Below are 23,681 nucleotides of genomic sequence, written 5' to 3' on the forward strand. Positions count from 1 at the left end.
ACCAGAAAGTGACTTAAGCCGTACCTGATAGTCTTATAACCAACACCATTGAGTTGGAAATGAAAAATTGGCCATAAAACATGCATCACACAACCTTAGTAAAGTTGGGTTCATGTGACCTGACCTGTGACCCTTGGTGACCTGACCTGTGACCTGACCTGGTATTGTCAGTGACCTCTAATAGCAACATATCTACTAGGCAACTGACGCCCTATCGCTGATTCTCGACAAAATGCGTTTTCCTTGGTGTTATAGCGCATTCCCTAGAAGACCCGTGAACGGTGAAACATTTCATCTTTGACCTGACCTGTGACGTCATCAGTGACCCTGAGGTCAATGAAATTTGGTTTCCTAAGACAAATTCGACAGGCCTTTCGAACGCCGTTTGAATTTTGCGGATCCGTCCAGTAGTTTCGGAGATACGAGGGGGGGGGGCAAAAAATAGCCCCCCCCCCCCCCCCACCAGGTCGCGTTATAAACAGACCCCACCAGGGCGCGGGTTAAAGCTGGTTTAATCTTCTTGCACCAAGGTGGCAGCACCTTTTTCCAAAATCAGTGCTTGTGTTTCCAAAATCGTGATTTCCTCGCTGAGGAGTGAAATCGGCTTCATCGTTGCCAAAAATAGCTGATAGCGTTGTCATTTTTGGCACATGGTTGCCAAAAATGGCATGTGCTAAAAATGACAACGATTGACCAAACCTCCCCCGACTGATTCATCTGCACTGCGGCCAAAACTGTGTCGCCAGGCCTCTTTGGTACGAAGAGAATCATTCATTAACCTACAATTCGCACATACCGTCAACTTCTGGCAGCAATTCATTCCGCTGCTACTGTCCCGTTTCACCAATGCAGCCATGTCACTGCTTGGAAAATAGCCAATAAAGCGACATGGCAACGTTTGCTGGGTCAATCTACGTGTTTTGTTTGTCAAAATCAATGCTTTGGTTTTTCATAATTAATGCTCGAATGTTTGAACGTATGCATTTACATAGCCGAATTCCAATTTGAAATATTCTCCAACCCATTGAGAATATTGGGTATTCGTCCCTGTCTTCTCTCTCTCTCTCTCTCTCTCTCTCTCTCTCTCTCTCTCTCTCTCTCTCTCTCTCTCTCTCTCTCTCTCTCTCTCTCTCTCTCTCTCTCTCTCTCTCTCTCTCTCTCTCTCTCTCTCTCTGTTCCCTCCCTCCCTCACTCCCCTCTTTCTTCCTCTCTCTCTCTTTCTCTCTCTCTCTCTCTCTCTCTCTCTCTCTCTCTCTCTCTCTCTCTCTCTCTCCCTTTCACCACCATAATTCTATTTCTGCGCCTGGTGTCTGTGGGTTTATTTATGCTTTCGCTGCCGTTCGTCATGCTTTGCGGTGCCATCTGGATCTGCACGTCAATGGTGGGGCTGATCCATCGCTGTGGGTTGACATGCGGTATTGGTGCACGTGAACATTAAACACTTAACATATGCGCACACAATATACAAGTCCACATTTCACATGCAAGATGTGTTGCAGAGCAGCACATCGTAGATCGTAACTACTTTATTGGAGTATTCTGAGTACGAATCAAGAAAAAGCTATAACTGATTCGTATTTGATATAGATTTGTTTATATATTCAAGACTGATGAATCGTCGTACGTCCATATCGTTCGTCATATATTTGTGACGGTGAGTTGCATATTTTTAAGTTGGTAAACTAGTGCATTTTTTTTTTTTTTTGGGTGGGGGAGCAGTCATACAAATAAAGTGGATGGTTGAAGGTGATCTTTCTGGTCAAATTCGAGCAGGATCAGTTACTGAACCCCTGCAGGGCCGCCCAACTAAGCAAGGCTTGTTGTCGGACAACCCGCAGAGGCCAGTTCCGAGGTGACAAGTGTATAAATAAAATTTAATTAAAATAAATAAGTTAATTTTTATGCAGCAATTTTTATATTTACTAGTTACATGCCAAATGCAGCGTAAAAACGCCTGTGCCAGGTTTATGTCGATACATGATATGATCGCAACAATACATTGACACGATCCTTAAATCCCAACCAGTGCAGCGTATAGGTAATTTGATTAAATCTTATTTCACTTGGTCTGCATGATCATCTGTTGGTCCAAAAAAAAAACCTCACACGTTCCTCCGTCTCATCACAGGCAGCTCGGCCATTTTTCTTTAGTTGGCAAAGCTCTGTGATAATAAGCGCCGAAAGCAAAATCAACTCGCTCGCGTCTGAGACCTCTCCAGTCTCCGTTATGAAAAATGTGCTTCATTGTCGGGCGAGGATTAATTGTGATCGAATTTGAGTAAAAATAGCTGTGCGCTGAGAGTGAATTTCCATCTTAATTTCCGGAAAATGGAATAATACCACGTTTGGCGGACACGGTCCGACCCACTCGTCGACTTCATCTGGCCTATAATGCGACGACTGCAACTGACGGCAGGCCATCGTCATCGAAAAAATTGGTGTCTACGCGGCTGGAGCTGCTCGGGCTCTTGCAGGTCGGCCATATAATGTTTCTTAAAAATTAGTGACTATTACGAATTGCGAATAAAAATATGAATCATAAGCGATGCGTCCTAGGCCAATTCGACCAGAAATCGAGTCGCCTCAATCAATGGTAATTCTGCCATTTTTTCACAACAACCTAACAATCACGCACACGGCTGCTGTTAAGTCTTCACACTGCTGTGGCACCGCTCCCCCTCATCTGCCGGACTTAGGATGAATTAACTAGCCCTCAAGGGACATAATTTATACCCCCGTGTGCCGTTGCAATTAATTCTTTGTCTGTATAACTAGGCGGTAAATCGAATCAACCGAAATCAGAAGAAGCTCGAATTACATCCATCCATCGATTGGCCATGGCGCCATGAGCAATGGCCTGCATTGTAGCAGAAATGTCGTCAACAGTATAGCGAACCGACATTATCAAACAATGGTCCCATGTTCGGCGTGTCGAGCTGGGTCAATGGTTAGCGGGTCCGCACGTCGCCTGACACATTGGACCGCTGACAATGGTCGTCCCCTGCCAAAGGGGAGCGGCGCACCACGGTCGTCCCCACACCACAGCCTGTGGGCAGGGGGGGGGGGGGGTGCGGCGTGCGGCCCGGCGAGGACCGGGGCCCGCCCGATTAGTGGCTGCCCTTTCACCGCGGCCTCCCCTCGGAGCACCAGGATGGCGGCTCTGTTGACTGGGGCGCTCAGTGCTGGGGCGCCCGAACCCCGCCGATGCCGCGCCGCAGTCTGCCACGCGGCTGCCCGTCTGTCAATAGGGTGCAGCACATGTGTTCGCGAGTTTTATTTATTCTGCGCTTACCTTCAAATATCATGGCTTCCGGTTGTCTGCAGTGAGTGCACTCATTTATTCACATTTCGAAGTTATTTACTGTAGTGCCTCTCTGTTCCTCCACAGTCCACAAACTGTGCGGCTGCGCCTTATAGCACTGCACGTGGACTTTGAATGCGGTGATAAGACGACTGCCCTGCTGCGTCAGCCGCCCTCTGAACACTGTTCGTCGCTGCTATACGAGGTGACGCTCCCACCGCCGGCGTGACAGTGCTGCTTGTACTGAGCGTCGACTCGAACTGCAGCGTCACCGTTCCCCGACCTCACAACGTCTGCCCGGCTCACTGCGGGCAGGCCTCGCAGGGGATCTCTCAGCTCGTCCTACCCAGGTGGGGTCGACACACGGGCACGGGTCACCAATCACCAGCCATCCCGTGTCAGCGTCGCGCCGCGGCGGTCCAGCGCGCCCCGCCGCCGCCGCCGCCGCCGCTGCCGCCGCCGCGCCGCCGCTGGTGGCACGCAGCTCGCGCGGCGCGGCGGTGCCCGGGCGGAGCCGGCCGGCCGCGGCCCGCGTCAGTCGCGTCCGGCGCCGAGCCGAGGGAGGGCGGTGGGGTGGAGGTTGCGGATGCTTTGTGAACGGTGAGCGGTAGAACTGCTTGAGCGCGGCGTGGCGTGAGTCAACGGCAGTGTGTGTAGACGAGCGTGGTGCTGGTCGGCCGGTAGGCGCCGTGGTGGCTCGAATCTAGTGTAACGGTTCAGTGAGAATCGACTCCGCAGCACTGACGCCGCCCGGCCGGTGACTTGCACGGGGGAGAAGAGAGTGAGACCGAGTCGGTGTTAGAGTGCGCGCGCGTGGGCGAAGCGCAGTGACTGGCCCCAATCGAGAGCGTTTGGCCAACTTTGGACTTCATAAGGAGATTGGATCCATTCTGAGGTAAGCTCACCTGTAGAGAGAAAGCTACTGAAAATGTTAGGTAATGTTTTCGCCCTAGTCACATCTACGACAGTTGGTTGTCTGTTCTCTTTAAGTTTAGGGAAACCAAATCGGCTTACCGTATGCACTGTGCATCGTTGGTCGGCTATTTTGAAACCAGCAAGGCCCGAAAAAGGCTTTTTAATTCGTTTCCCGGTGTGTCTTATTATGCGACGGGTCAGTGGTTACTCACGAAATTCGATGCCAGAAAGCTCTGGGCAACCATATTTATTGTCGCTTGGGGCTTGGGCCTGTTCCGGGGAACAACGTTTAGCCAGATCTTTTGACGAACCTAATCCTATTGAGACCCGGAAAGACCGTACCACCAACTACCTGCGCTGTGAAATTAAAGTATAGCTTGAATAAGATCAGAATGGAATTAATTTTATCAATTCAATGCAAATTAAAAGCGCCGAATAATGTGCGGTCAAACCGAAGAGACGAGTCCGAGGTCTTGGTCTGTTGGATGAAAATTGGTCTCTACTCTGGCATCGGTCTGTGTTTCCTCCAAGCGGGCATTGGTTTGGAGTGCGTGAGAATGATCACCCCAGTGGATGTGAATTTGGAGTGGGTAAATGGCTGCTTTTAGTGGGTATGAAATGGCTGAGATATGACCGCTCCCAAGGAAAGGGAGTATAAAGCGAGGCGTGGCTGCTTCAGTGGTTATAAAGTGGGTGAGATATGACTACTTTTAATGGATAATGGGTGAGATAGACTCATATTCTCTAAGGTGCGTGGGCAGACTCGCCACCGTTCGGCGGCTCGGCCTAGTCGCGGCATAGCTCGTTGTTTGGTAACGGCTTATCGCCCTCATGAGTCATGGATTCTTCTGACCGGAACCGGAACCATGGTCATGTTCGTGACATTGCAGGGCTAGACGGCATGCGTCTCTACCACACTGGCCCAGACTATCACATTTTACGGTGTGTCAATTTCAACTAACTGGAAGCATAGAGCTGGTTCCATGTTTTTGGCCTAGCCCACGTGTGGCGGGAGCAGGCAGAGAGATGGAAGCGGATCTTGTCCATCGAGCTGCCAGTTGAGGCTGAGAGATGGGAAGCTGCTCTTGTAGACCGGACTTGCAGTTCAAGCAGAAAGATGGGGAAGCGGCTCTAGTCCGCCAGGCTGCTGCTGGAGGGGAATGGTGGAAGAGACATGACCTTTGCTCACCACGCACTGGACGGCCGAAGCGAGGTAGGAAGATGAGAGATGATAGAAACACTGCTTACCACTGAGCGCCGGCGGCACTTGACAGGAACAAGGCTGCTCGCTGGGGAAGCAGGCTCACATTCTCACAGACCACGGACGAAGCGTAGTTGGGAGAAGATGGAAAGGCGGCCCCTGTTCATCACTGGACGGCCTCTGTTCAGCACTGGACGGCCCCTGCTCGGCCCCCGTCACCGCGGCTGAGCGGCCGTCAAGGGACGAACCAGCCTCCGGCTACGGCTAACGGCGTGGCGTGCCGCGCCTGGCAGCAACTGGTCGTTTCCTCCTTCCAGAAATCAGCGGTTCGATCACCGGCCAACGGTGACGTAAACCTCGTGAGAAAGTGTCAAACCTCAGCCAACATTATCGCGGCTCCTTCCCGTAATTGTCAGCTCAAAAACCATGGTAGCGGTGTCTCTTAAAAAAGTGGGTCCGTTGTCTCACGTCCAGGTAACATATGCGCCGGTGGCATCTTATTCTATCTGACGAGCGGGCCGTGATGTTCGTCTGACGGGTGACATGACTCACTCACTCGGGAGCCGTGGCAGCGACAGCGGCTCGCCGCGCGCCGACAAAGGGCAGACACAGCGAGCGCTGCCGGCGGCCGGACGCCACACGGGCGCCGCCATCTTGTCGGCCGGACAGGTGTCAGATGCCGGTCGGACATGAGCGAGTAGCTGTCATCGCCGGCCTCATGTCCGCTGACGGCCGGCCGGCGCTCACCGGCGATTGGCGCTGCCGGCCATTTGTATCGGCCCGACGCCGCGCGACACGTCGGTCATGTTGCATACGGCCGACGGCGGCGGGTTTATGGTCTGAACGTGCCGGTACCGAGCGCCGCCGACCGGTCAGTGGTCACCAAGGCATTGTAGGTTCTATTCGTGGTCACCAGATATTGGACTTCATTTACTGAACACCGGACATTGGATTAACCCTCGCAGGACCTATTGGTTTTCTACATACGCGCCGGCCGAGGGGGGGGGGGCGGGTACGACCCCCCCTCGCCGTTTCGCCCCTGGTGGAGCTAGCGCGTCGCGGAAAAAATGAGCGTGTGCGCCGTTACGAGACGCAGAGATTGGTACCCGATTTTAAGGTCCTAGGTCAACCGGTGACCTCTGAGGTCAGGTCAAGTGCCCCAAGGCACGGTTCAGTTTTTGGTGAATAACTTCGCAAAAAACGGCCGCAGAGCCGCGATTTTGGCAGCATCGTCTTCGCCTTGCTCAGGCGCGACGAATGATATACTTTTGTCCGGGTCAGGTCAACTTGGGGTGTTGACCTCAGGTCAAGGTCAGGTCAACACCCCCAGGTCACGAAGTTGTTCGAAAGAGGTCATGTCGCATATCATTCGATTCGGCAGGTCTTCCTGAGTCCATTGGTGGCTTTCCCGACTCGCTAGCTCAATTTGATCAAGAGTTATTGACGAAAAACTAATATGACCTTGATGACGTCATAAATGACGTCACGCAAGGTCAACATTGCAAAAGTGACGCATCTAACCTTGCAACGAGTGCATCAAATCACGATTCTGTGTGCTTGAGATAGTTGGAGATCGTTTCCGGCGCCAGAATAGCAGTTTTCATTTTTCCCCATTGACTTATAATGGTGAGGTCACGAAAATGACCTGACCTCATATGACCTTTAGGAAAAATCCGAGAAATACAAGTTGTGGGACTCATAATGGATACTAGATCCTGCAAGTTCCATTTCCCTGTGACATCTCCTTTGGCAGTGAGGGCGTTGCGAAGTTGCGACATCTGAAGACCGTGCAGAGGTTCACTTATGACGTCATAGGTCAGTGACCTGACCTGACCCAAAAATGCGGTTGGTGTCAAAAGATCCGGCTTGAATCAAAGGTCAGGTATGCCAAGTTTCAGCTCTCTATCGCCAGCGTGTTCGGAGCTATCGCGAAAAAACCCTATGGGGGGGGGCGGCACCCGCCCCCCCTCGGCCGGCGAGGATTAACTTCACTGATCGCCAGAGATCCGAATCCCACTACCCATTTTTTGATCACAAGGCATTTGGACTCTATAATATGCGACGACGAGCGGTTTCTAGTGGCCCACAAGCGACGATCGTGCTCGCACCATATGCAGCTCATGCTCAGAGGTAGGAGAGCGCGACGGCTTCATTCCATTGGAGAGAGGGAGGGAGGACAGGAGACAGAGTGTGCCATGTGGAATGTGGATGAGAGAAAGAGAGAGTGGAAATGGCCTGAATTCAGATGGTACGGAGCTGACACTGTGGAACGTTATCCCAGATGACTTCTTGCAACCAGACAGCAGGTCCTCTTTCATGGTCCCAACACAGACGTAAGTTCATATGAAGTTCTGACCGAGGCTTCTCCAACCTTTTTCCAGTCCCCTCTTTTTGACCTCCGACTCTTCTCTGTCCATGGATCTCAGGGACCGTCATCTCACCTCTGTCCAGGGACCGTGGGACCGCCATTTCTTCGCTGTCAGGATCATTTCATCGTCTCTGCTGGGGCTGCCGGTTCTATGTTACCGCCGTCTATTTTCTACACAGGAACCACCGTATCTTCTCTGGCCAGAGACAGCATTTTAAAGTCCAGGGACGTCGACTCTCCCTGTCCAATGTCCTTGGACCGCCTACTCTCCTAAATCCATGGATCCCCCATCACTCCATCTCCATCTCTGAGCGGTCAGCCGCCGACTCTATAGTCTCCAGCGCCGTCTCTTTGAGCAGCAGGCTGCTGACTCTCTAGCACCTTCTCTGGGCGGTCATCCGCCCAACGTCTTTCTGTCTAGAGACAGCCGACTCTCCTGAGTCTCCAGCTCCGTGTCTCTGAGCGGTCAGCCGCCGAATTTGTCCAGAGACCGCCGACTGTAGTCTCCAGATCGTCGTTTTGAGCGGTCAGCCATCAGCTTCGTCTCTCTCTCTCTGAGCGGTCAGCCGCCGACTGTAGTCTCCAGATCTGTCGTTTTGAGGTCAGCCATCAGCTTCGTCTCTCTCTGATCGGTCAGCCGCCGTCTCTAGTCCCCAGCTCCTTGTTTTTGAGCGGTCAGCCATCAGCTTCGTCTCTCTCTGAGCGGTTAGCCGCCGTCTCTCTGTCTCTCTAAGCGGTCAGCCGCCGTCTCGGTCTCTCTGAGCGGCCGGCCGCTGCGCCGGTGGGCTCTCCATTAATATGCATAGCTGTGCGCGCCGTAATACGGCCCGGCCTGTGTGGCCAGCGCGTCAGACGGACACGGAGCCGCGGGGAGTGGGCCAGGGTGCAGCAGGGGCTCCACACCGCCACATCGTGACAGTGTCCGCCGGCATCACACGCGGCAGCATTACCCGTCGCGGCAGACAGAGCATGTCTGCCTTCAGTGCCGCTAGTGCGCCCAGTCAGCTTCATCAGGTTCAGTCAGCTTCAGGCTATTCCCGGCTGCCCATAGGCCATAGCTGCTGATACACCGCCAAAACCGTTCCCGCAATTGTTACCGTCGGATGACAAACCTTACCGCAACGGCTAGTCCTGGTATTTGTCTGTCCACGCGCTTCGTGAATTTTATGTTCATTTTCGAAGCGCATTCCCATTTCCCAGTTTCTCTCCCCACTATGCATGCCCCTGATCTTTGGCAGTACGCTCACAGGCAACTCTGGTCCTGGAAGTACGGTATCGGCATCCACCCCACCATGGACTGCCGCCTGCCGCTGGCGTTATTAATGCTCTGCTGACTGCAATAGCTTGTTCCAATCAATCACTGGCGCTTGTCAATTCAACGCCGCTGTAATTTGCATGTAAACCGAATGGGCTGAGCTGCAGTGGACAAGTCAGCCATTTCTTCCTACAGCAGCAAGTGTGCTGCAGAAGGAGTCCAGCGCCGGATTTGACAGGGATGTCAAAAAGGAGGGATGCCAGGTAACTCAATATGTCGAGCATGCTTAGAGTTAATGTTGCAGGAAAACGGCTTTAATTTGATATTTGGAAGCATGAAATGAGGCGCTCAACCGAAAGTCATCGAAGCCATGAACATAATTCTGCCGATAGACTCCGATATCTCGTAACAGAGTTGCATCCAACGTCCATCACCAACTGACAGTACATTTTTACCTACGACGTCCACTTCTAGCCGAGGTTACCTGTGTAGGGGAGAGTGGGGTAATTTGGCCGGTGGTGTAAATTGGCCGCCCCCACCTGTACGAAAGCTGATAAAAGTGAATGAAATAACTTTAGTCTCTATTCATTTGCCATCGGTAGAACTAACTCGAGAACAAATGTCAAATTTTTCCCCCTCTTAGTTTTATTCAAAATTAATAAAAGGTGAATTTCGTTAGAAAATGGTAACTTTTACTTCCCTTTAAAAATTTGTATAACATGTAGTATTTGGGCTTTAAACGAATTCCAACATTATAGCGCCATTTTTGAGGGTGTTCAGCGGTTCCAAGAGCAGTTTCATCTAGTTCTGTACAGCCATGACGACTTTATAGACAAAAATTTTCAGAATGGCAATGTGGGGTTATTTGGCCGGGACTAGCGGGGCAACTTGGCCGGTGCGCTCGGAGTCACTATGCTGGGACGGCCGAGTTGTCATGGTCAATTATACCATAACGGACATAATTCATGACCAACTTTGACTACCTTGATGCCATATTTCCTATTGGACAGCTGTAAGGGCATGTGACGTCATCAAAAGTTACCTAACGCTTTTTTGCTAATAAATACTTACAGAAAAAAGATACAGCCGCGCAAATGGTCTCATTGTGTTCAGCTCGTCGAGGCGCATCGAATGATATGCATGATGACCTTGAACTCACGTAACCTTGAGGTCAAGCAACCTGAGGTAGCGTGACCTGAAGCCAACCTTTGACCTTGACCTCTCGAGGTCAACACATACATGTTTCGATGCGGAATGACGAGAGAATTACGATGGTACTTTTAGTTTTGGCCTAGCTTGATTACTTCAAAAGCTATTCGCAAAAAGCTGTCATCGCATCTTAAGCCGCTATTTTGACTATTTTCGACCGCGTGACGGCTGAGTCAACCTCCAAAATGCTTCAAATGCGTCGTAGGACACACGTCATTGCTGAAAGTGAAGCTGACTCGCCTATAACAAAAATCATGGCCTCAAACTAACACCGGCCAAATTGCCCCACACCCCCGGCCAAATAACCCTGCTAGTGGGGCAATTTGGCCGCTTTGCAGACCTTTGTAATACGTCACAATTTCAATATAAATAGTTAATCTATCATTTCAAGTTTACTGTCAAAGAAAGTAAAATGTATGCTGCACCTGTCAGCGTTGACAAAATGCAGAAATGTGTTGTCGATTTTTAGTTACATCGTTTTCTAAAAAAAGCGGCCAAATTACCCCACTCTCCCCTACTGTTTCAAACATTCTGTACCAGCTGACGCACATTTGTAAATACCAGATGTCCAGTATACCAGTTGGCATTCCTGTATCGACGGCCAGTACCGGGACAGTGAGTATAGTCGCTGTCCCCTGTCCACCGGAGCCGCCATGCCGTGCCACACTTTCCTTGTTGGTGACTTTTTACGATGCGGCTGATGTAATCCATGCAGTGCACCCGGCCTGTTCGGCTCCGGATACCTACCTGCGCCGTTACCTGGGGTCAGTGTGTGGGGTGCAGCGTGGGCTTTACGCCTGCCAAATGGGGTAAATAGGACCGTAAATGTGTCATACGATTCTTGCACCAATAAAAGAAGAATCGCTGATAGGGTAAATATTGGTTGAGCCCGTTATGTTCCTTTCAATCTGATGTAATGAACTGACATCTGCTGGACAATGAACATGCACTGTTGAGGTCGTCAGTCGTGTGTATTCGAGTGACGATGAATCCTTAAGGATCAAGGAAGAAGGAACCGAGGAAGTCGGCATCTGAAACAGATGACTTGGCAGTAAGTTAAAATTTACATCCTTGCGGTTGTACCAGCAGCTGTTTTAAATGCATTGATTTAGCGTTGCATGCAACTTGGTTTTGTTTTCCCAGCCGAGCATGACGTTTCATGTCACAACTGCGGTTTATAAAACCTGCTATGCTATGTGATACATTGCAATAAGAAACGTTTTCGAAAGAGAACCGCTGACTGCCCACCATGCGAAACACCTTTGCTTTGTTGACTCTTTTGTTATTATTGTATTCATCACTTTTTCTCTGACAGATTGTTCGAAAGGGTGCACTGTATTAAATGTTATATTGCTAAGTACCTATCCAAGCGTAATTTCTTCATGGATGACGACACACGGACACGAGAACAAGGCTTTGGTGTTAACCCTCGCCCGTATTGGTGTTTTTCCAGCCGCGAACGTATAAGGGGGGGCGGGTCCGTTGGACCCCCCCCTTGCCGTTTCGCTCTTGATCGAGCTAGAGCTTCGCGGAAAAAACGAGCGTGTTGCCCGTGACGAGAGGAAGCCGATGATACCTAATTTTAAGGTCCTAGGTCATTGGTTGACCTTGCAGGTCAGGTCAATGACCCAAAAGTCGGGAAAATCGGGACCTGTTAGAACGTCGTAAAGTGTGGCTGCTATGGGGTTTTTCGGGGCGCTGATCACGAATATCATGTTAGTTTTGATCACAGATGATGTCTTTATGCATTTAGTCCAGGTCGGGTCAGGTCAGGTCAGGTCAACCAGTAGGGGTCCTGCCGGGTATTCCTAGTAGGTGTCAACCGCCTCTGTGACAGCTTCGTAACATGTTACGATGCACCAAAACTACTTGGTAAATGTTCATATGGTTGCTAAATTCGAATTCAGCTCCAAAAACTGGCCTAGAAACATGTAAAACTCGAAAAAGTGAACCGAGGTCACCAAAGGTCAATGACCTGACCTGACCTTCAGGTGACCTTGACACCCACCCTAATGCATTGGGGCAGCATCATATCACATGTTTGAACGCTTGAAACCACGAAAAGACTGCAAACGCGCGGCTAATGCGAGCCGACATACGCCGAATCGCGATTCCGGCCAAACATGGTCTCGAAAAGTAGGTCACAGGTCAAAGGTCATTGGGGTCAGGGTCATGAAATTTTCAGGGTAGGTGTAAAATTGATTAACGCGAGGGTACTGAAAGTTTCGTCGCGATCGGCCGCTTTTTACGCGAGTTATTTGCGAAAAACCATGGGGGGGTCCGTTTGACCCCCCCCCCCCATACGGGCGAGGGTTAAGGCTTGTCCGAGCTATCAGGTCGATGATATAAAACATTTTGATTTATTTAGTTAGGTATACAACTAGTAAGACAGTGGCAGCAAAACAAAAAAGCATGTTGCAAAAACAAAATGACCTAAATCGCCTGTGCATGGATATTGTTTTTATTTGGACGCAGGGTTTAATGTCATCCTTTTTCCCTCCGTGAGTGCCTAATACGTGCATTGTTATTCGGCAGCTGGGAGTCGGCGGTATCCGTTGAATGTAAATGGGCGGCGGTGGCGGTGGCCAGCCCGGCGTTTTTACCTGTGCGGTGCTCGGTGGCCGTATTAGAGCTGTCTGTCGCCGTTCCCGAGCCCAGTGTATCGTATACGGCGTACACCGGTCTGCGGTGCGCCGACGGACGAGTTTTTGCACCGTGCGTCCGCTCGGTCTGAGACGCTGGCGCATGCCGCGACCGCTGGGCACGCGCTGTCGGTGTCGGTTGCGCCGGTATCGGACGGAGGTATGTGGTGTGTAGATGGTTCGGTACGGCTCGCCACGCACCGCTCCAGTCCGATCAGCGACCTGTCAGAGGCGCAACCAGGCCTGCATGTTCACATGAGCCATAGAGCTGATTCTGACCAATGGCCATGACTTCTAGATCAATGGACGTTCTGTGGACTGGAATTTGTCGCATGTCTTCCGGTGTCTGTTGGTCAGTGGTCAGTAGTGAGCGGTCTGGTGCTCTATGGTCAGCGAACAGCGGGTCTGTGGTCTGTGATCTATGGTCAGCGAACAACGGTGTGTGGTCTGTGATCTATGGTCAGCGAACAGCGGTCTGTGGTCTGTGATCTATGGTCAGCGAACAGCGGTCTGTGGTCTGTGATCTATGGCCACTGGCCAGCGGTCTGTGGTGAGCACCGTTCTGTCAATTGCCAGCTTCCGTTTGGATGACAGGCGCCGGTGACAGTCACCATGCGACTGTTGATGCTGCTTTGTGCTTATCATACGTTGCATGAGCTCACCATGTCACTATGTAGGATAACTTACATTGATCATCGTCGGCATCTGCAGTTACAAATGCTCGATCATATCTAATAGGCGGACCTCCGGTGACATATACCTAACCAGTGAAATTCGACAATCCTAGAGAGGCCAGAGCGGGAATCCCCGTCCGCCAGGTATATTCCCGCTCGGCGAGCCGCCGTGCCGGTGTCATTTTACACGGGGGCGTTTCATTAGGTCGGCCAGAGAAATGGCACGCCATCAGAGCCACTGCTTCCTGTCCAGATAATGGACGCCGGTGCCGGCGGCAGCGCCGCTGACGAGTTTAATCCGGCATTCCAGCGGCCACTGTGATCTATGGGCCCGCCCGCCTCCCGGCTGATGGAAGCGGCTGGCTAGGCCAGCCAGCTGGCTGGGTGGCTTGACTGCAGGGTGGTTTGCTGATAGGCTGGCTAAGCTGCTGACTGGGTGAGTGAGGGGGTGGCTAATAAAATTATCTAGCCCAGCTCAGTACCTGAAGTACGGGCCGCGTAGTACTTACTAGTGATGTCAATCGGATACCAACTTTTTGGTATACCGATACCAAACTGATACCAACTTGGTATTTGGTATTTCAAACCTCATGCATTTGGTATTTTGTTGGTATTAGGAACCATCACTTATGTATAAGATGCTCCGTATCTGGTAAACAGTTGGTATTTCTATCAGTTTTACAATTTGGTTTGGTTTTCGGTATTTTCCTATTGTTTCGGTTGGTATTTGGTTTGGTATCGGTTTCCAAATTTTCCGTATTTGACATCACTAGTACTTACCGTCATCTTCAGCCAGTTCTTTCCCGTTGTAAATACCGCCCAACTCTGGGCGTTACATCGCACACACCCCGCTCTCCGCTGCCCGTCTCCCCGCACCCCGTGCACCCTGTCTGGGTCGCCCGCCCGGCCCGCCAGCCGCCCCGGCACGCCGCGCCGCACCCCGTCCCGTCTCCCCTGCGCAGGCGAGAGACGTGTCCCAGAAGATTGATTAACCGGCTGCTGAAGTCGGCCCGGGCGGACGGCTTCGGTGGCGGCCGGCGGGATGCCGAGAGGGGTGACGGCCTCGCAGACGCACCCGGCATCCAGTCCGCCCCTTTCCCTCTCTCTGTCCCTCTCTCTCTCTCTCTATCTCTCTCTCTCTTTCTGTCCCTCTCTCTTTCTCTTTCTCATCTCTCGGCTCTTCTCCTGTCCCTCCCTCTTTTTTATCCGTCTCTGTCTCGGTTTCTGTCTCCTCTCTCTCTCCCTCCCTCTCTCTCTCTCTCTCTCTTTCTCTCTCTCTCTCTCTCTCTCTCTCTCTCTCTCTCTCTCTCTCTCTCTCTCTCTCTCTCCCTCCCTCCCTTCCCGCGCGGGCACGCCCAGGGCAGTACACAGCGCGGCGGGACGGGCGCATTTCTGAACTGTCGGCCGGCGGCGAGTCACAGTTGCCGGAGCGCCGTCGGACCAGGTTCTCCGAGAAGCCAGCCAGCCAATATGGCCACAGAGCGGCCACTTTATGTGCCGCTCCGTTTTATATGACAGCTTTATGAAGGTCGCGTCTGTCGTGATCGCTCATAGCGCCTTCGCTGCCATCATGATGTAGCGGAATGACTGCCCGCGGAAATTACGGACGTTTCAATGAGCTCGAGATAGTTCAGTGATTCAACAATGCTTCCATAACATCACAATGATATTCCATGATATTTAATGATACCGAGGATACTTAGAGCTCATATTTCAATGGCATTGACCATCAGCTTCTGTGTAATTATGCATTAAGTTTGAGTGAAAACCGTAAAATGAGCTGAATATGCAGTGACGATGATGACGGCCAGGGTTGCCCATCTGAAAGTCATTATTAGATTGTTGCCAAATATTTGCATAATATTGAATGCGTGATGCTCCTATAAATTATTTTTATCGCAGTTCATTGAGCATTGCAATATTCCTTGTCATGTGAAGCTACAATGAGATCGTCATGAAGTTGATGAGCGTCATGCTGCTGCGCGAATAGGCACCGGCAGCTACCTTCCTTCCCAATAGATGTCAATTCTATCAATGACAATGCAATCAGAAGATCCACAAATCGATTACTGATGGAGAAATTTGAGAAAAAGTAGGATAGACTGATTGATTAGGACCTCGGCTGATAGCCCTCCAGTCGCCACCTTTGACAGCTCCGTCCGACGCGGGCTGATTAGTAGCCGCGACCAGGGCCGGGGCTGGGACAGCTCATCATGCAGAGCTGGAACAGCTCGCCATTAGAGCTCGATAGCTCGTCTCACATCCGGGACAGCTCCCCATAGAGCTGTGATGCAGCTCGTCACAGAGCTGGGACAGGTCATCTACAGCTGGGACAGCTCGCAGCGGTTAGGTGGGCGTTCGGTGACGGGACCACCTCCAGTGAGTCTGGGAGCTCGGTTATAGGTCGGTGACAGGGTGGGCCGCCACCAGTGAGTCTAGACAGTAGACGCCGACACTGACGGAGCGCTCTGGCGGTGCTCCCATCGCCGCACCAGCCGGCGGACATGGCGGCGCCGGGAGATAGCCGACCGGGCCGACGAGCTTCATTCCTGGCGGCGCCCTATCAGCAGCCGACAACACTTTCTCCGCCGGAATGGTCCGGAGTCGGGCCGGGGCCGGGGCGAGGCTGGTGTCGGGCCGTCGCGGTCGCACGCCAGCAGCGATGGCGGCCTCACACCGCTGCCGCCGGCCCGTCAGGATGAGGGAGAGATCGAGCACTGTATCAGTTGCCGACAGGGCGCCGAGGTCGGTGTGGCTGCAATAGCGGGTACGTTACATACATACACTTTCTATTTGTTGCTGACTGTAGGTTTAACCCGTGCGGGGCTGGGGGGGGGGGGGTAAATTTTACCCCCCTCGCGAATTTTTGCAATATCTCAAAAACGGCGGCGCGCAGCGCCGCCAAACTTTCAGTACCTTTTCTTACATCAATTTGACACCTTCTCTGAAAATTTGAGCGACATCCGTCGGAGAATTTTTGAGAAATTGACGTTCTAGTGACGTCATGTTCGCCATTTTCGCCTCAAAAACGGCAAAAGTTCAAACGCCTCTAACATCTTCATTTTTAAAGGAATCAAGACGTAACAAAAAAGATATACGTAATTCTACTTTGTCTATCAAATGGCTATCTCGGTTTTTTGAAAATTTTGGATTTTGATCAAAATTTTTCTAAAAAATTGACTTTTTTGGGAAAATAATTATAAAATCCAAAATTTTGAGTGTATCGAAAAAACCGGAATATATGTCAGAGAAGTGGTCTATGTGCACCTACATACCAATTTTTAGAAGAATCGGTTCAAAAATGTGGGAGTTATTCAAAATTTTATGACGTCACGACACACAAAAAATTTGAAAAATGACTTTTTTGGAAGTTCTAGACCTCGTACGGAAACAAAAATAGCACCATTCGATTCGCCGTGAAAAACTGCATCAGATAGACACCTTTTTAGGCCTTAACAACCAACTTCAAAATTTGACCTCACTTGACCTGACCTTGACCTGACCTCGACCTGAAATTCATCCAGAGGTGGTCCATATCACTTATTGAGTGTGCCTATTGAATTCTATGATTAAAATGACCCATAAAACATGTGTCGCACATGCCCTTTTCTATATTTTGTTTTTGGTGACCTGACCTGACCTGACCTGACCTTGACCTTGACCTCTGAATGATATTGTATGCAACGAATATTGTCTTGGTAGCCTAAGAACACGTTTTGGGCGGTCAGTCTCAGTCCATGACTCCATTCTTCGGCAACTACGGTGCAAGGCCGATACTGTAGGAACTTGCAATTTGTACCCTTGACCTGACCTTGACCTTGACCTCAAACTTAAAATTAAGTACATGTTTTTAGTTGTTCGTGATGAGATCTTTTGATTGGCGTTTGAATTTTCCAAATCGGACCATTAGTTCGGGAGATAACAGGGGGGGGTAAAATTTACCCCCCCCCAGCCCCGCGCGTTCGGCTGGAGACCCCAGCCCCGCGCGGGTTAATGCGCTACTTCGGTTAACTTTGAGGATTGAGATCGATGCCACAGGTGTCGTGTGTCATGTGTCAGTGCTGTCCCAGCTCGTGACACGTGAGATGTCGGCCGTCCCCGCCAGAGAAACGCTGTGTCAAACAGGAGTTGTGTCGTCGGCGACTTCTGCAAAACAACTGACATATGCGTCTGATCTTTGCCCGTTCTTAGTTCTTACTCGCTAGTAGACTGACCGTGCAATAAAAGAAAACAGACCTCAACATGCTTTTCGCCAGGCTGTCAGACCTAGACCAGGGATGTGTCTGATTAAAGGGAATGGGATACTGGACGGTGACGAAGTGATTTTTTATTTATATATCTCTCCTCTCCGGCTTATACTCGTAGCCAACGTCACTCCATCCCCCCCCCCCCCCAGCCCCTCAATGCAACGCCAGTCGCTCTTCCGAGGCTGGAAACGCCTCGATCTCTGTTGAAAAGCCTCCCCTGGGGGCCCGTTGATTAACTGCTCTTATAATGAATCGCAAACTTGATCCGGCAAACTTGTCTGAGCGCTGGCGATAAAGCCGTCGGCGAGCGGCGCCGGTCTCCATCACCTCACCTCTCAGCTCGTCAGCTCATGTCCGGGCGTATCGTTCAGTGCTCCGAGCAGAGAGCAGGTCGCCAGAGAGTGCTGCTGATCAGATATCCCGCAGTATTTTGCAGTTACGGCTGGCCGAATGGGGAGCGCAGCCGGCGCTTTCCGAGCGGCTGCGAGTGTTAGGTAAGCTCCCCAATCGCAACTGGTCTGGCCGGAGATGAGATGCGGTTAAAATGCAAACTATTCAAATAAAAGCGAAGCCTTGATAGGCTTGTTCAACAAACCTAACAGTGGAGTTAATTTTGTATTCCTAATTAATTGATGCACCACCAGCTTTTCCGCAGTACCTAGCCCCCAGCTAGGGAATAGTCACTCGATTATTTCGCGGATGAGCGCCTTCAGGGACAGCGAGTCCCTTGGCCCCTTGTAGTACAGCGGTAGAGGAGGGAATTATCTGTGAAGTTCTGTAGAACTAGACATGGTGCAGGACATAGGGATGATAATACGCCTGGGAACCGCTAAGGCTGCCAGGTCAAAAGGCGAGCATTGCAGTGGTATGCTGTTGACACACAAACAATGGCGGTGTCTGCAGCTGCATCCACGGCTAGGGATAGTCAGCGCTTCACCGACTGCAGTTCTGAGACTGAGGGACAGCTAGACCCTCACTGACCAAAGTCTGGTTCTATAGGACGGACCATTCTGGCGCTAAGGGAGGCTGTCTTTCACCGAACTCTGTCCGGCCAACGCGTCTGTCTGTCTGTATGTTTGTGTACGCCTCGTCTGGCACGGGTGGCTCGGAAGAGTCGGAGCTCTTCCCGGCAGAAGCGGCGCGCCCTTCCACGCCGTTTCTTCTGGGGCGCTGTTTTCTGTCTGGTGCTGACTCGCCAATCAAAGTCGGCTCTAATCGGATGCCCGCAGCCACATCTGGGGCGGAACGAGCGCAAAAACGGCCGCAGGCCCGGCGCCGGCGCCGCCCGCCGAGGCGGCTGTGGCAGGCGGGACCGTGGCGCTGTGGCAGGCGGGCCCCAGAGGCGTTTTTGTGACGCCGTCGGCAGCGACACGCCGAGCTCGGAAAATGTGCGCGCCAACTCGGGGATCGCAGTAGCGAGGGAGGGCGGACACAGGTGCCGCGCGGCCCAGACAAAACGCAATTAAATGGGTTAGGGTAGTGTGGGGTAATTTGAACATATTTTTACGTCTTCTCCGTTGAACCAAATTCCAGTTCAACCCTGGATGAAGAAGAACTGTTTCAGTAGCGCAAGTGTCACTTGCTTTCACCATGCAAGCCTCATTTTTGGACGAGCCGAGCATACCTTGAATAGCATAGCCTCACTTCTCCACCAAGTCACGGTGTGTTCAAATTGCCCCACCGTGGGGTAATTTGAACATACTGCCTTTACCTGTCATAAAAACGATAGTCTCGCCAGCACCGATGTTGTTTGACCCATAAACAAATAGGCAGAACAATTCTAAACATACCTTCACTTGAAAAATCAACACAACAGCAAAAATAACAGTTGCAGAGTATCAATATCTGCACGCTGCACACCGGTCAGTTGACAGAATTCGCCCCTCTTCAATTAACAGAACGTCTATCATTTTTGTTCGATAAAAACTCTCCCAACCTTACTACATCTGTTAAAGTGGTGCCAATCGAAACCTGGACATTTGGAGTTCTGATTTTGTCCAATGTCCAATTCGGAATTGGTTGGACAAAGGTAGCAGACTGGACAACATTGGACGATGGCTTGCTACACTTCAGCACTTTTTATAAAGTAATCATGCATAGCATTGATTGGCGAATGGAAAGCTTGTTAAGCTCTCAATATAATGAACACTTTTCGGCTGGTAAAATTACATGATAAGCAATATAAATGACGGTTTTGAGTGTTGATAGCTGCATAATATTCGGACATATTTGGACAAATAGTTGACTTTAACATTTTTGGACGGAAAATCAACGAAAATGCCGGACATTAGACGGATATTAGACGTAAATTTTCTAAAACTGGCATCACTTATCTGCTACTGCTTTGGTTCGAAAATATTGGCAAAAAAACTGGGAGCGTTGTTTTTTTCGGAGGTATCCCTGTCTTCATTGAAATTCTCACACTATGTTCAAATTACCCCACGCTAAAAGTTATTTTGCCATTTTAAAAAACAGGGTTCAAAAGCAAATTTCTTGGATTGAAGGCACTGATTAGGTCATTATACAACAAAAGCCGTTGCGTATTAGGCGCTAGCAATGCAAGATTTTGCGCTGCAATGAAATTGCAATGACGTGTTGTTAGGCGTTTTTCCTTGCGAAATTGATTTTTTACACTGTGCGTCAACATCTTCATTCCCTGAAACTTTAAACCCCGTTCATATGATAGCCCTTTTAGTTACGATAATTTCTCTCATTGGTCTTATTGTCATGCCACTTATGGATTTTCCGTAATTTTGTGTTATTCACACTATGTTCAAATTGCCCCACATGTTCAAATTACCCCACCCTACCCTACTATATAACACTATGCAACAGTCATTTTGTTCCTGAGTAACGACCGATTTTTTTGGACTCATTGGGTCCCATTATAACCGAAATGGGCATTTGTTTTGATCTGAAAATGCTTTTCCGGTTTTCAGAGACGATTTTCGATTTTTGGCCCCGAAATTCGGTTTTTGGCCCACTGTGTCCGGTGTAATTGAGTAATCGACTCGCGGTAACTTTCATCGCCCTTCCTATGCCACAAGCTTTCGAATGATATCCGGTTTTGCATATTTGCGTGTAAAAATAACGTCATAAATCTATGTTAAAGTAAGAAAATATTGAAATTTTGTAAAAATTTGACATTTTTTTCGATTTCATTTCAAAATAGAGAAAAAACTAAAGGCCCTATCCAAATTCTGAGCCCAGTTCCTTGAAGAGCATTCAATTTCCGTTCGGAAGGTACTATTTTAGTGCATTTTATCGGTTTACTGTGGCGTCCAGATTGAGTCACTTGAAAAACGGGCCCCCAACAGATAAAGATTCTGAGCGACAGGACTGCTCAAAAGTAAGTTCCTGCGTGTGACCCGAGGTCACAAGGGGTCAACAAAATGACCTCAGTTGACCCCTCGTTGATCCTATGGCGTTAACATACGTTATCAGGTTAATGCTATGTGATATGATTTAGGATATGTGTTTAGGTTAACTCAATCTGGACGCCACAGGAATCCGATAAAATGCACTAAAAAGGTACATTCCGAACGGAAATTGAATGCTCTTCAAGGAACTGGGCTCAGAATTTGGATGGGGCCTTTAGTTTTTCTTCTATTTTGAAATGAAATCGAAAAAATGTCAAATTTTTACAAAATTTCAACATTTTCTTACTTTAACATAGATTTATGACGTTATTTTTGCACGCAAATATGCAAAACCAGATATCATTCGAAAGCTTGTGGCATAGGAAAGGCGATGAAAGTTACCGCGAGTCGATTACTCAATTACATCGGACACGGTGGGCCAAAAACCGAATTTCGGGGCCAAAAATAGAAAATCGTCTCTGAAAACCGGAAAAGCATTTTCAGATCAAAACTAATGCCCATTTCGGTTATAATAGGACTCAATGAATAAGAAAAATTCGGTCGCTTTCCAGGAACAGAAAATTTTTCATTTTTTGTTGCATAGTGTAATCATTCATCCAGTTATTCAATTTTCCTCGACATGACCTATTGCTCCCTCAAAAAGCTCAATGACTTACTTTTCCAATCTGCTCCTCATATCCCCACCCACAGTGCCCCCATCTCTCCAACATCCTTTCTGCAGCAACTTTGCCCGGTGACCGGAGCTGATCATATCTCCTGCACAGTTCACGCCCCGGCGACCCCCGGTGACCCTCCCCGCCCCGGGCACGCCTCGGCCGCTCCTCGGGCCGATCGATGATCGTCAGAGTACGACCACGTCTCAGCGCTCCGCCATCGCTCACCGGTCGACCCGTGCGCCGTGTGCCGCGCTCACCGGACCTGTTGCTGGCTCTCCGGTCATCGAACGGGCGCACATCGGCTTGATCGACTCTGAGGAGCTCTGGAGCTGGACATTATTCTTCACTCGTGTCAAGTCTGATTTCGTGGTCGTTTTTCAGTGTATGCTTGGGGAAAGTGGTAATTTAAAGGAGCATGATCCTGTTCTTTCTAGCTGACATCTGCATAGAGGCCCGCTCCCTTCACCTGGGCGAGGTTTTGTTCCCCTTCTCATGGTCAGCCCCCATTAGGCTTACCCCATTCACCGGGACGTGTCGCCGCCCCTGCATTGGGTACTTCCATTCAGCGGGACCAGTCGCCGCCCCATGGTCGCTCCCTTCACCTGGGCGTGTCGCCGCCCCATGATGCCTCCCCGTGGCCTGTTTCATCACAGCCGGCGGGTCCGGAGCCGTCAGCACTACCATAAATAGTGCCTGGCGAACCGCGCGGGGCAGGGCACGCGGTGCCCTGCCCATCGTAAAGTGACGGGCGCCGAGCCCCGGTGCCGGTCGGACGCGCCCTGCCCTCCGTGGCGCGACAGACAGTCACACCGCTGCACTCCGCTCCAATCATCCCGGCCACAATTAATCAGCGCTGTAATTAAACCTGTGGCGTGCTGGTGGTGGGAGGATTCTGCATTTCAGAGCGATAGCGACCCCTTAACATGACGTTTAATTAATCAAGTGTTGATTAATTGCAGCGACCTACCAGCGCGAAGCAGCAGGAAGGGCCGCAGCCAGATGTATTGTATCAGACACTGGGTGAATTGTTTCACCTGTTGGTCGGGGGGGGGGGGGGAGGGGGGCGACCCACCTGAGTGGCCCACCCGGTCCTGTCCGTTTGTTTACAGTCGGCTCACGGCGGCTGCCGTGCCGAGCGTACGGCGGCGGCGGGCTGAGCCGTTTGCTAAAGAAATGGCTGTCATCCATCATCGCGCCGGTGGACGCTAGCATCCGTGTCGGAAAGGGGACCTGTTGCACCGGACTGGACCTCTCAACATATGCCAGATCTTATCATCATTACTTGGCTCTTACAGAATGAAACTGTTCCTACGCACGCAGCGTGGAACGTAACAGCAGCTTGGTCCACTTAACAGGTTTTATTGCTTTATTCGCAAGTTATGTTGCAGGCAATTTGACGAAGATTTGCGGAGAGCGGGCCTATTTATAGAATGATTAGAGATTGCACCTGTAAATTGGGTAATCTGCCGTGGCATGTAACACATATTCGACGCACTCATTGAGGCTGGAATCGCAAATCAGAGCATAAACAGAAATCATCCGTTATGCATGTCAATTGCTGTTGTCAATACGGATCACACATGTGGGGAATATGATGAGGGAATCTTTTCTTGGCATCAAAAGTTCCTATAGCTGGTGTATGTGAAATGGCACATTGATTTATCTTCTGCTGTAAGATAGCTGTTCTCCTCGTCTCCATATTGGTCTAAAATTGGTTGGTTCACAGTCAAATTACGTTCTCAGTTCTTTCCCGGTAGTTACCTCACCTCACTCCCCCACCCCTCAGCAATCACCCCCTCCCGTCCATTTCCCGACCGTCACCCTCTTCCTCCG

The 23,681-nt window shown here is 50.4% G+C and overlaps 1 protein-coding gene across 2 annotated transcripts in view; it reads left to right on the top strand.

The window, feature by feature from the left end:
- The first annotated feature begins 3,832 nt into the window (after nucleotides 1-3,832).
- The window catches only part of LOC122386840 (inactive tyrosine-protein kinase transmembrane receptor ROR1-like), a 115,865-nt gene continuing 96,016 nt past the window's right edge, over nucleotides 3,833-23,681 (top strand). The window contains exon 1 of one of the 2 annotated variants that reach the window (XM_043376501.1): nucleotides 3,833-4,196. The gene's annotated coding sequence lies outside the window, so the exon portion shown is untranslated. The remainder of the gene's footprint in view (nucleotides 4,197-23,681) is intronic. The other variant, XM_043376502.1, reaches the window with a different exon arrangement.

Source organism: Amphibalanus amphitrite, unplaced genomic scaffold (genome assembly GCF_019059575.1).
Source record: "Amphibalanus amphitrite isolate SeventyFive unplaced genomic scaffold, NRLGWU_Aamphi_draft 000264F_arrow, whole genome shotgun sequence".
NCBI lineage: Eukaryota > Metazoa > Arthropoda > Thecostraca > Balanomorpha > Balanidae > Amphibalanus > Amphibalanus amphitrite.